Below are 16,518 nucleotides of genomic sequence, written 5' to 3'. Positions count from 1 at the left end.
AATGTAAATATGTATAAAAAAATATATACAAAACACCAATAGAATAATGTAAAATCGTATCAAAATATATATACAGAATGTTAATAAAATAATGTAAATTTGTATGAAAATTAAGATGCAAAATACCTATAGAATAACGCATTTTTTATAAAATTATTGATACCTAAATGCACATAAAATATTTGAATTTGTATTAAAATAAATACACAAAATGCACATACAATAAGGTAAATTTGTATTGAAATAGATATGCAAAATACATATAAAATAATGTAACTTTGTTTCAAAATATATATACGAATACACATAAAATAACGTAGATTTCTATAAAAATACATATACAAAATACACATAATAGTAAGTAAATACGAATAAAAAAATGTATACAAAATACACATAAAATAATGTAAATTCGTATAAATGTAAATAAAAAATATACCAATAAAAGAATGTGTATTTGTATAAATATAAATATACAAAATGCACATAAAATAACGTAAATTTATATAAAACTATATACATAAAATAACGCAAATTTCTATAAAAATATATGTACAAAAATGAACATAAAATAAATTTGCATAAAAATATATACAAAACACACTTTAGATAATGTAAATGAGTATAAAAATATGTATACAAAATACCTATGAAATAATCTAAATTCGTATCGAATTAAATTAAGAAAATACCAATAAAATAATGTAATTTTGGATGAAAACATATACAAAATACACATAAAATAACCTAAATACAAATACAAATATACACATAAAATAATTTAAAATTAAATGAAATAAATATACAAAATAAACATAAAATAAGGTAACCTAAAGATAACCTAAGATAACCTAAATACAAATACAAAAATACACATTAAATAATTTAAAATTGAATGAAATAAATATACAAAATAAAAATAAAATAAGGTAAATTTGTAATAAAATATATGTAAGAATACACATAAAATAATATAAATTTGTATGAAAATATATATGCAAATACACAAAAAATAACATGAATTTGTATAAAATTTGTTTCAAAATATATACGAATACACACAATAAAATAACGTAAATTTTTATGAAAATGTATATATAAAATACACATAAAATAATTTAAATACGTAGAAAAATATATATACAAAATACACATAAAATAATGTAAATTCGTAAAAAATTAAATACACAAAATTCCAATAAAAGAATGTATATTTGTAGGAAAATATATATACAAAAAACAAATAAAATAACTAAAATTTGTATAAAAATATATACAAAAATACACATAAGAATTTAAATTTGTTTGAAAATAGATATGCAAAATACACATAAAGTTAGGCAAATTTGTATTGAAATACATATACAAAACTCACAAAAAATAATGTAAATTTGTATGAAAATATATAAACAAATACATATAAAATAACGTAAATTTGGATAAATATATATACAAAATATACATTAAATATTTTAAATATGTATAAAAATATATTATATTATATATATTTTTATTGATATTTGCGTTATTTATGTGTATTTTGTATATGTTTTCTCATAGAAATTTACATTATTTTATTGGTATTTTGTCTATTTATTTTGATAGGAATTACATGATTATTTGTGTATTTTGAACAATTTTTTTATACGTATTTATATTATTTAATGTGTATTTTGTTTACATATTTTTATACAAATTTACGTTATTATATGTGTATTTGTATAACTATTTTGATACAAATTTACATTATTTTATGTATTTTGTATTTATATTTCAATTCAAATTTAGCTTATTTTATGTGTATTTTGTATATCTATTTATTTTAATACAAAATCATATATTTTATGTTTTTTCGTATATATATTTTTATAAAAAATGCGTTATTTTATGGGTATTTTGCATCTTAATTTTCATACAAATTTACATTATTTTATTAATATTTTCTGTATTTATTTTGATATGATTTTACATTATTTTATTTGTGTTTTGTATATATTTTTTTATACATATTAACATTATTTAATGTGTTTTTTGTATATATATTTGATACATATTTACGTTATTTTAAGTTATTTTATGTGTATTTGTTTATATATTTTGACACAAATTTACATTATTTCATGGGTATTTTGTATATATATTTCAAAAGAAATTTACCTAGTTTTATGTGTATTTTGAATATCTATTTTCATACAAACTCAAATTATTTTTATGCATTTTTGTATATATTTCAATACAAATTTTAGTTATGCTATGTGTATTTTGTTAATCTATTTTCATTCAAATATTTTATTGGTATTTTGTTGATTTATATTGATACGAATTTACATTATTTTATATGTACTTTGTATATATATTTTTATACGCATTTACATTATTTAATATTTATTTTGAATATATAATTTTATACAAATTCATGGTATTTTATGTGTATTTGTATATATATTTTCATATAAATTTACAATTTTTTATGTGTATTTTGTACATATATTTCATTACAAATGTACCTTATTTAATGTTTATTTGTATGTGTATTTTGTACATTTATATTTATACAAATACACATTCTTTTATTGGTATTTTGTTTATTTATTTTGTTTCGAATTTACATTATTTAATGTGTATTTTGTTTACATTTTTTTATTCGTATTTACTTAATTTTATGTGTATTTTGTATATATATTTTTATAGAAATCTACGTTATTTTATGTGTATTCGTATATATATTTTGAAACAAATTTACATTGTTTTATATGTATTTTTGCATATCTCTTTCAATAGAGGTTTACCTTATTGTATGTGCATTTTGTATATTTATTTCAATACAAATTTAAATATTTTATGTGTATTTTGGTACATATATTTGTATGAGAAATGCGCTATTTGATGGGAATTTTGCATCTTTATTTTCATACAAATTCACATTATTTTATTAATATTCGGTGTATTTATTTTGATACAATTTTACATTATTTTATTTGTTTTTTGTATATATATTTTTGTGTATTTTTGTATATAGTTTTATACAAATTTAGATTATTTTATGTACGCATTAAACACATAAAATAACGTAGATTTCTATAAAAATATATAAAAAATACACATAAAATGAAGTAAATACGTATAAAAAAATGAATACAAAATACACATAAAAATCGTATTAGAATAAGTAAACTAAATACCAGTAAAAGAATGTGTATTTGTATCAATATAGATATACAAAATAGACATAAAATATCGTAAATTTGTATAAAACTATATAAAAAAACCCACAGAAGTAATTAAATTTGTATGAAAATATATATACAAAATACAGCTAAAATAAGCTAAATTTGAATTGAAATGTACATACAAAATACATAAAATAATGTAAATCTGTATCAAAATATTTATACAAATACATATAATAACGAAGATTTGTTTAAAAAATATATAAACAAAATACACATTAAGTAATGTAAATACGTATAAAAATATGTACAAAATACATATAATCATGTAACTCGTATCAAAATAAATAAACAAAATAGCAAAAAAATAATGTAAATTTGTATGAGAAAACATATACAAATAACGCAAATTTCTATTAAAATATATGTACAAAAATGCACATAAAATAAAGTAAATTTGCATAAAAATATATATACAAAAAACACACAAAATAATGAAAATCCGTACATAAAATAACCTAAATTTGTATAAAACTATATACAAAAATACACAAAAATAATTTAAATTTGTTTGAAAAGAAATATACAAAATACACATAAAATTAGGTAAATTTGTATTGAAATACATATACAAAATACACATCAAATAATGTAAATTTGAATGAAAATATATAAACAAATACACTTAAAATAACGTAAATTTGTATAAAATATATATGCAAGATACACATTAAATAATGTAAATGTGTATAAAAAATATATACAAAATCAAATAGAATAATGTAAAATCGTATCAAAATAAATACACAGAATATCAATAAAATAATGTAAATTTGTATGAAAATAAAGATGCAAAATTCCCAAAAATTATCGCATTTTTTTAAAATATATATACCAAAATACACATAAAATATTTAAATTTGTATTGAAATAAATATACAAAATGCATATACAGTAAGGTAAATTTGTATTAAAAGAGATATTCAAAAATACATATAAAACAATGTAAATTTGTTTCAAAATATATATACGAATACACATAAAATAAAATAGATTTCTGTAGAAATATATATACAAAATACATATGAAATTATGTAAATACGTATAAAAATATATATACAAAATACATATCAAATAATGTAAATTCGTGTCAAAATAAATAAACAAAATATCATGAAAAGAATGTGTATTTGTATGAAAATAGATAATAGATAATAAATTTGTATAAAATATATATGCAAGATACACATTAAATAATGTAAATATGTATAAAAAAGTATATACAAAAAACAAATAGAATAATGTAAAATCGTATCAAAATAAATACACCGAATATTAATAAAATAATGTAAATTTGTATAAAAATAAAGATGCAAAATTCCCATAAAATAGCGCATTTCTTATAAAAATATATGTACCAAAATACACATAAAATATTTAAATTTGTATTGAAATAAATATACAAAATGCACATACAATAAGGTAAATTTGTATTGAAAGAGATATGCAACAATACATATAAAACAACGTAAATTTGTTTCAAAATATATATACGAATTCAAATAAAAAAACGTAGATTTCTATAAAAATATATATACAAAATACACATAAAATTAAGTAAATACGTATAAAAAAGTGTAAACAAAATACACATAAAATAATGTAAATTCGATTTAAAATAAATAAACAAAATACCAATAAAAGAATGTGTATTTGGATAAATATAAATATACAAAATACATATACAAAATAAACATAAAATAAGGTAGATTTGTAATAAAATATATGTACAAAATACACATAAAATAATTTAAATTTATATAAAAATATATATACAAATACCCATAAAATACCATGAATTTGTATAAAAATATATACTCAAAATAAATATTAAATAATGTAAAAGCGTATAAAAATATATATACAAAGTACATATAAAATAATGTAAATTCGTATCAATATAATTCAACAAAACACCAATAAAATAATATATATCTGAATGAAAATAAATTTACAAAATACACATAACATAACTAAAATTTGTATTAAAATATATACAAAAATACATAGAAATAATTTGAGTTTGTATGAAAATAGATATACAAAATACACATAAAACTAGGTAAATTTCTTTTGAAATGTATATACAAAATAGCCATAAAATATTGTAAATTTGTGTCAAAATATATAAACAAATACACATAAAATAACGTAAATTCGTATGAAAAATATATACAAAATACACATAGAATAATGTCAATTCGTATTAAAATGAATAAGCAGAATATCAATAAAATAAAGTAAATTTGTATGAAAAAAAAGATGCAAAATACGCAAAAAATAAAGCATATGTTTATAAAAATACAGATACAAAAATACACATCGAAAAATTAAATTTGTATTAAAATTAATATACAAAATGCGTATATAATAAGATAAATTTGTATTGAAAAAATATGCAATATACACGTTTATTCATACAAATTTATATTATTTTATTGGTATTTTGTTTATTTATTTTGATACGAATTACATGATTATATGTGTATTTTGTACACATTTTTTTATACGTACTTACATTGTTTAATGTGTATTTTGTTTATATATTTTCATACGTTATTATATGTGTATTTGTATAAATATTTTGATACAAATTTACTATATTTCATGTATTTTGTATATATATTTCAATTCAAATTTAGCTTATTTTGTGTGTATTTTGAATATATTTTCATACAAATTTAATTACTTCTGTGTATATTTGTATGTAGTTTTATATAAATTTACGTTATTTTATGTGTATTTTTTATATTTATACAAATACACATTCTTTTAATTGTATTTTGTTTATTTATTTTGATACGAATTTACATTATTTTATGTGTATTTTGTATACATTTTTTTATACGTATTTACTTCATTTTATGTGTATTTTGTATATATATATATATATATATATATATATATATATATATATATATATATATATATATATATATATATATATATATTGAAATCTACGTTATTTTATGTGTATTCGTATACATATTTTTAAACAAATTTGCATTGCTTTATATGTATTTTGCATATCTATTTTAATACAAATTTACCTTATTGTATGTGTTTTTTATATATTTATTTTAATACAAATCTAATTTTTTTATGTGCATTTTGGTATATATATTTTTATAAATAAAAAAAATGCGTCATTTTATGGGTATTTTGCCTCTTTATTTTCATACAAATTTACATTATTATATTAATATTCTGTGTATTTATTTTGATACGATTTTGCATTATTCTATTTGTGTTTTGAATATATTTTTTTATACAAATTTACGTTATTTTAAGTGTATTTGTTTATGTATTTTCATTCAAATTTACATTATTTTATGTGTATTTTGTATATGTATTTCCATACAAATTTACCTAATTTTATGTGTATTTTGTATATTTATTTTCATACAAATTTAAAATATTTTTGTGTTTTTTTGTATATAGTTTGATACAAATTTAGGTTATTTTATGTGTATTTTGTATATCTATTTTCATACAAATAGACATTCTTTTATTGATATTTTGTTCATTTATTTTGACGCGAATTTTATGTGAATTTGTTTTCATTTCATGCAAATTTACATTATTTCATGTGTATTTTGTACATGTATTTAAATACAAATTTAACTAATTATATGTGTATTTTGTATATCTATTTTCATACAAATTGAAATTTATTTTTTTGTTTTTTTGTATATATTTTTATTCAAATTTTCGTAATCTTATAAAAATATATATACCAAAATACCCATGAAATATTTAAATTTGCATTGAAATAAATATACAAAATGCACATACAATAAGGTAAATTTGTATTGAGAGAGATATTTAAAAATACATACAAAACAATGTAAATTTGTTTCAAAATATATATACGAATACAAATAAAAAAAACGTAGATTTCTATAAAAATATATATACAAAATACACATAAAATTAAGTAAATACGTATAAAAAAATGTATACAAAATACACATAAAATAATGTAAATTCGAATTAAAATAATAAACAAAATACCAATAAAAGAATGTGTATTTGGATAAATATAAATATACAAAATACACACACAAAATAAACATAAAATAAGGTAGATTTGTAAAAAAATATATGTACAAAATACACATAAAATAATGTAAATTTATATAAAAATATATATACAAATACTCATAAAATACCATGAATTTGTATAAAAATATATATTCAAAATAAATATTAAATAATGTAAAAGCGTATAAAAATATATATACAAAGTACATATAAAATAATGTAAATTCGTATCAATATAAATCAACAAAACACCAATAAAATAATATATATTTAAAAGAAAATAAATTTACAAAATACACATAACATAACTAAAATTTGTATTAAAATATATACAAAAATATACAAAATACACATAAAATAAAGTAATTTTGAATTAAAATAAATGTAAATTTGAATGAAAATATATAAACAAATACTCTTAAAATAACGTAAATTTGTATAAAATATATATGCAAGATACACATTAAATAATATAAATGTGTATAAAAAAAATATACAAAAAACAAATAGAATAATGTAAAATCGTATCAAAATAAATACACAGAATATCAATAAAATAATGTAAATTTGTATGAAAATAAAGATGCAAAATTCCCAAAAATTATCGCATTTTTTATAAAAATATATATCCCAAAATACACATAAAATATTTAAATTTGTATTGAAATAAATATACAAAATGCATATACAGTAAGGTAAATTTGTATTAAAAGAGATATTCAAAAATACATATAAAACAATGTAAATTTGTTTCAAAATATATATACGAATACACATAAAATAAAGTAGATTTCTATAGAAATATATATACAAAATACATATGAAATTATGTAAATACGTATAAAAATATATATACAAAATACATATCAAATAATGTAAATTCGTGTCAAAATAAATAAACAAAATATCATGAAAAGAATGTGTATTTGTTTGAAAATAGATAATAGATAATAAATTTGTATAAAATATATATGCAAGATACACTTTAAATAATGTAAATATGTATAAAAAAGTATATACAAAAAACAAATAGAATAATGTAAAATCGTATCAAAATAAATACACCGAATATTAATAAAATAATGTAAATTTGTATGAAAATAAAGATGCAAAATTCCCATAAAATAGCGCATTTCTTATAAAAATATATATACCAAAATACACATAAAATATTTAAACTTGTATTGAAATAAATATACAAAATGGACATACAATAAGGTAAATTTGTATTGAAAGAGATATGCAAAAATACATATAAAACAATGTAAATTTGTTTCAAAATATATATACGAATACAAATAAAAAAACGTAGATTTCTATAAAAATATATATACAAAATACACATAAAATTAAGTAAATACGTATAAAAAAATGTATACAAAATACACATAAAATAATGTAAATTCGATTTAAAATAAATAAACAAAATACCAATAAAAGAATGTGTATTTGGATAAATATAAATATACAAAATACATATACAAAATAAACATAAAATAAGGTAGATTTGTAATAAAATATATGTACAAAATACACACAAAATATTTTAAATTTATATAAAAATATATATACAAATACACATAAAATACCATGAATTTGTATAAAAATATATACTCAAAATAAATATTAAATAATGTAAAAGCGTATAAAAATATATATACAAAGTACATATAAAATAATGTAAATTCGTATCAATATAATTCAACAAAACACCAATAAAATAATATATATTTGAATGAAAATAAATTTACAAAATACACATAACATAACTAAAATTTGTATTAAAATATATACAAAAATACATAGAAATAATTTGAGTTTGTATGAAAATAGATATACAAAATACACATAAAACTAGGTAAATTTCTTTTGAAATGTATATACAAAATAGCCATAAAATATTGTAAATTTGTGTCAAAATATATAAACAAATACACATAAAATAACGTAAATTCGTAAGAAAAATATATACAAAATACACATAGAATAATATCAATTCTTATTAAAATGAATGAGCAGAATATCAATAAAATAATGTAAATTTGTATGAAAATGAAGATGCAAAATACCCAAAAAATAAAGCATATGTTTATAAAAATACAGATACAAAAATACACATCGAATAACTAAATATGTATTATTTGTATTAACAAAATGCATATATAATAAGATAAATTTGTATTGAAAAAATATGCAACATACACGTTTACTCATACAAATTTATATTATTTTATTGGTATTTTGTTTATTTATTTTGATACGAATTACATGATTATATGTGTATTTTGTACACATTTTTTTTTTACGTATATACATTGTTTAATGTGTATTTTGTTTATATATTTTCATACAAATTTACGGTATTATATGTGTATTTGTATAAATATTTTGATACAAATTTACTTTATTTCATGTATTTTGTATATATATTTCAATTCAAATTTAGCTTATTTTGTGTGTATTTTGAATATATTTTCATACAAATTTAATTACTTCTGTGTATATTTGTATGTAGTTTTATATAAATTTACGTTATTTTATGTGTATTTTTTATATTTATATTTATACAAATACACATTCTTTTAATGGTATTTTGTTTATTTATTTTGATACGAATTTACATTATTTTATGTGTATTTTGTATACATTTTTTTATACGTATTTACTTCATTTTATGTGTATTTTGTATATATATATTTATTAAAATCTACGTTATTTTATGTGTATTCGTATACATATTTTTAAACAAATTTGCATTGCTTTATATGTATTTTGCATATCTATTTCAATACAAATTTACCTTATTGTATGTATTTTTTATATATTTATTTTAATACAAATCTAATTTTTTTTTATGTGTAATTTGGTAAATATATTTTTATAAATAAAAAAATGCGTCATTTTATGGGTATTTTGTCTCTTTATTTTCATACAAATTTACATTATTATATTAATATTCTGTGTATTTATTTTGATACGATTTTGCATTATTCTATTTGTGTTTTGTATATATTTTTTATACAAATTTACGTTATTTTAAGTGTATTTGTTTATGTATTTTCATTCAAATTTACATTATTTTATGTGTATTTTGTATATGTATTTCCATACAAATTTACCTAATTTTATGTGTATTTTTTCTATTTTTTACAAATTTAAAATATTTTTGTGTGTTTTTGTATATAGTTTGATACAAATTTAGGTTATTTTATGTGTATTTTGTATATCTATTTTCATACAAATAGACATTCTTTTATTGATATTTTGTTTATTTATTTTGACGCGAATTTTATGTGAATTTGTTTTCATTTCATGCAAATTTACATTATTTTATGTGTATTTTGTACATGTATTTAAATGCAAATTTAACTAATTATATGTGTATTTTGTATATCTATTTTCATACAAATTGAAATTTATTTTTTTGTTTTTTTGTATATATTTTTATTCAAATTTTCGTATAAAAATATATATACCAAAATACACATAAAATATTTAAATTTGCATTGAAATAAATATACAATATGCACATACAATAAGGTAAATTTGTATTGAGAGAGATATGCAAAAATACATACAAAACAATGTAAATTTGTTTCAAAATATATATACGAATACAAATTAAAAAAAACGTAGATTTCTATAAAAATATATATACAAAATACACATAAAATTAAGTAAATACGTATAAAAAAATGTATACAAAATAAACATAAAATAATGTAAATTCGAATTAAAATAAATAAACAAAATACCAATAAAAGAATGTGTATTTGGATAAATATAAATATACAAAATACACATACAAAATAAACATAAAATAAAGTAGATTTGTAAAAAAATATACGTACAAAATACACATAAAATAATGTAAATTTATATAAAAATATATATACAAATACACATAAAATACCATGAATTTGTTTAAAAATATATATTCAAAATAAATATCAAATAATGTAAAAGCGTATAAAAATATATATACAAAGTACATATAAAATAATGTAAATTCGTATCAATATAAATCAACAAAACACCAATAAAATAATATATATTTGAAAGAAAATAAATTTACAAAATACACATAACATAACTAAAATTTGTATTAAAATATATACAAAAATATACAAAATACACATAAAATAAAGTAATTTTGAATTAAAATAAATGTAAATTTGAATGAAAATATATAAACAAATACTCTTAAAATAACGTAAATTTGTATAAAATATATATGCAAAATACACATTAAATAATATATACATATAAAAATATATACAAAAAACAAATAGAATAATGTAAAATCGTATCAAAATAAATACACAGAATATCAATAAAATAATGTAAATTTGTATGAAAATAAAGATGCAAATTTCCCAAAAATTATCGCATTTTTTATAAAAATATATATATACCAAAATACACATAAAATATTTAAATTTGTATTGAAATAAATATACAAAATGCATATACAGTAAGGTAAATTTGTATTAAAAGAGATATTCAAAAATACATATAAAACAATGTAAATTTGTTTCAAAATATATATACGAATACACATAAAATAAAGTAGATTTCTATAGAAATATATATACAAAATACATATGAAATTATGTAAATACGTATGAAAATATATATACAAAATACATATCAAATAATGTAAATTCGTGTCAAAATAAATAAACAAAATATCATGAAAAGAATGTGTATTTGTATAAAAATAGATAATAGATAATAAATTTGTATAATATATATATGCAAAATACACATTAAATAATGTAAATATGTATAAAAAAAATATATACAAAAAACAAATAGAATAATGACAATCGTATCAAAATAAATACACCGAATATTAATAAAATAATGTAAATTTTTATGAAAATAAAGATGCAAAAATCCCATCAAATAGCGCATTTCTTATAAAAATATATATACCAAAATACACATAAAATATTTAAATTTGTATTGAAATAAATATACAAAATGCACATACAATAATGTAAACTTATATTGAAAGAGATATGCAAAAATACATATAAAACAATGTAAATTTGTTTCAAAATATATATACGAAAACACATAAAATAACATAGATTTCTATAATAATATATATACAAAATACACATAAAATTAGGTAAATACGTATAAAAAAATGTAAACAATATACACATGAAATAATATAAATTCGAAACAAAATAAATGAACAAAATACCAATAAAAGAATGTGTATTTGTTATGTGTATTTTTGTATATAGTTTTATACAAATTTACGATATTTTATGTGTAATTTGTATATTTATATTTATACAAGTACACATTCTTTTACTGGTATTTTGTTTATTTATTTTGATACGATTTTTATGTGTATTTTGTATTCATTTTTTTATGCGTATTTACTTCATTTTATGTGTATTTTGTATATATTTTATAGAAATCAACGTTATTTTATGTGTATTCGTATATATATTTTGAAACAAATTTACATTGTTTTATATGTATTTTGCATATCTATTTCATTACAAATTTACCTTACAGTATGTGCATTTTTATATTTATTTTAACACAAATTTTAATATTTTATGTGTATTTTGGTATATATAATTTTTATAAAAGATGCGTTATTTTATGGCTATTTTGCATCTTTACTTTCATACAAATTTACATTATTTAATTAATATTCTGTGTATTTATTTTGATACGATTTTACATTATTCTATTTGTGTTTTGTATATATTTTTTATACATATTTACGTTATTTAATTAGTATTTTGTAGATATATTTGATACAAATTTACGTTATTTTAGGTGTATATGTTTATATATTTTCATTCAAATTTCCATTATTTTATGTGTATTTTTTATATGTATTTCAATACAAATTTACCTAATTTTATGTGTATTTTGTATATTTATTTTCATACAAATTTAAATTATTTTTGTGTATTTTTGTATATAGTTTTATACAAACAGGTTATTTTATGAGTATTTTGTATATCTATTTTCATACAAATACACATTCTTTTATTGATATTTTGTTTATTTATTTTGACGAGAATTGAAATTATTTAATGTGTATTTTGTATATATATTTTTATACGTATTTACATCATTTCATGTGTATTTTGTATATATATTTCTATAGAAATCTACGTTATATTATGTGTATTCGTATATAGATTTTTAAACAAATTTACATTTTTATGTGTATTTTGCATATTTTTTTAATAAAAATTTACCTTATTGTATATGCATTTTGTATATTAATTTTAATACAAATTTAATTATTCTTTGTGTATTTTTGTATATGTATTTTTAAAAAAAATATGCTTTATTTTATGGGTATTTTGCATCTTTATTTTCATACAAATTTACGTTATTTTATTGATATTCTGCTCATTCATTTTGATACGATTTGACATTATTCTATGTGTATTTTGTATATATTTTTCATTCAAATTTACATTATTTTATGTGTATTTGTTTATATATTTTGACACAAATTTACAATATTTTATGGGTTTTTTGTATATATATTTCAAAAGAAATTTACCTAGTTTTATGTGTATTTTGAATATCTATTTTCATACAAACTCAAAATATTTATATGTATTTTTGTATATATTTCAATACAAATTTTAGTTATGTTATGTGTATTTTGTAAATGTTTTTTCATTTAAATATATATTATTTTATTGGTATTTTGTTGATTTATATTGATACGAATTTACATTATTTTATATGTACTTTTTATATATATTTTTATACGCATTTACATTATTTAATATTTATTTTGAATATATAATTTTATTCAAATTCATGGTATTTTATGTGTATTTGTATATATATTTTCATATAAATTTACATTATTTTTTGTGTATTTTGTACATATATTTCATTACAAATTTACCTTATTTTATGTTTATTTTGTATGTGTATTTTGTACATTTATATTTATACACGTTTACTCATACAAATTTATATTATTTTATTCGTATTTTGTTTATTTATTTTGATACGAATTACATGATTATATGTGTATTTTGTACACATTTTTTATACGTATTTACATTATTTAATGTGTATTTTGTTTATATATTTTCATACAAATTTACATTATTATATGTGTATTTGTACAAATATTTTGATACAAATTTACTTTATTTCATGTATTTTGTATATATATTTCAATTCAAATTTAGCTTATTTTGTGTGTATTTTGTATGTATTTTCATACAAATTTAATTACTTCTGTGTATTTTTGTATATAGTTTTATATAAATTTACGTTATTTTATGTGTATTTTGTATATTTATATTTATACAAATACACATTCTTTTATTGGTATTTTGTTTATTTATTTTGATACGAATTTACATTATTTTATGTGTATTTTGTATACATTTTTTTATACGTATTTACTTCATTTTATGTGTATTTTGTATATATATTTTTATAGAAATCTACGTTATTTTATGTGTATTCGTATATATATTTTGAAACAAATTTACATTGTTTTATATGTATTTTGCAAATCTATTTCAATACAAATTTACCTTATTGTATGTGTTTTTTGTATATTTATTTTAATGCAAATTTAATTTTTTGATGTGTATTTTGGTATATATATATATATATACACATTCTTTTATTGATATTTTGTTTATTTATTTTGACGCGAATTTACAGTATTTAATGTGTATTTTGTATATATATTTTTATACGTATTTACATCATTCGCGTCAAAATAAATAAACAAAATATCAATAAAAGAATGTGTATTTGTATGAAAATAGATATACAAAATACACATAAAATAACCTAAATTTGTATCAAACTATATACAAAAATACACAAAAATATTTTAGATTTGTATGGAAATAAATATACAAAATACACATAAAATTAGGTAAATTTGTATTGAGATACATACACAAAATATACATAAAATAATGTAAATTTGAATGAAAATACATAAACAAATACACTTAAAATAACGTAAATTTGTATAAAAAAATATGTACAAAACACAAATAGAAAAATGTAAAATCGTATCAAAATAAATACACAGAATATTAATAAAATAATGTAAATTTGTATGAAAATAAAGAGGCAAAATACCCATAAAATAACGCATTTTTTTTTATTTATAAAAATATATATACCAAAACCACATAAAAAAATTAAATTTGAATTAAAATAAATATATAAAAAACACATACAATAAGGTAAATTTGTATTGAAATAGATATGCAAAATACATATAGAGCAATGTAAATTTGTTTCAAAATATATATACGAATACACACAAAATAACGTAGATTTCTATAGAAATATATATACAAAATAAACATGAAATGATGTAAATACGTATAAAAATATATATACAAAATACATATTAAATAATGTAAATTCGTGTCAAAGTAAATAAGGAAAATATCAATAAAAGAATGTGTATTTGTATGAAGATACATATACAAAATACACATAAAATAACGTAAATTTGTATAAAACTATATATATAAATACACAAAAATAAATTAAATTTGCATGAAAATAAATATACAAAATACACATAAAATTACGTAAATTTGTATAGAAATACATATATAAAATACACATAAAATAATGTAGATTTGAATGAAAATATATAAACAAATACACTTAAATTAACGTAAATTTGTATAAAATATATATACAAAATACTCATTAAATAATGTAAATATGTATAAAAAATATATATACAAAACACAAATAGAATAATGTAAAATCGTATCATAATAAATACACAGAATGTAAATAAAATTATGTCAATTTGCATGAAAATAAAGATGAAAAATACCCATAAAATAACGCATTTTTTATTAATATACAAAATACACATGAAAGGATGTACATACGTATAAATATATATATACAAAATACAAATTAAATAATGTAAACTCGCGTCAAAATAAATAAACAAAATATCAATAAAAAAATGTGTATTTGTATGAAAATAAATACACAAAATACACTTAAGATAACATAAATTTGTATAAAACTATATACAAAAATACACAAAAATAATTTAAATTTGTATGAAAATAAATATACAAAATACACATAAAATTAGGTAAATTTGTATTGAAATACATATACAAAATACACATAAAATAATGTGAATTTGAATGAAAATACATATACAAATACACGTAAAATAACGTAAATGTGTATAAAAAAATATATACAAAACACAAATAGA

The sequence above is a fragment of the Eriocheir sinensis genome, chromosome 50, assembly GCF_024679095.1.
Source record: "Eriocheir sinensis breed Jianghai 21 chromosome 50, ASM2467909v1, whole genome shotgun sequence".
Lineage (NCBI taxonomy): Eukaryota > Metazoa > Arthropoda > Malacostraca > Decapoda > Varunidae > Eriocheir > Eriocheir sinensis.
This window is presented reverse-complemented; position numbering follows the sequence as displayed.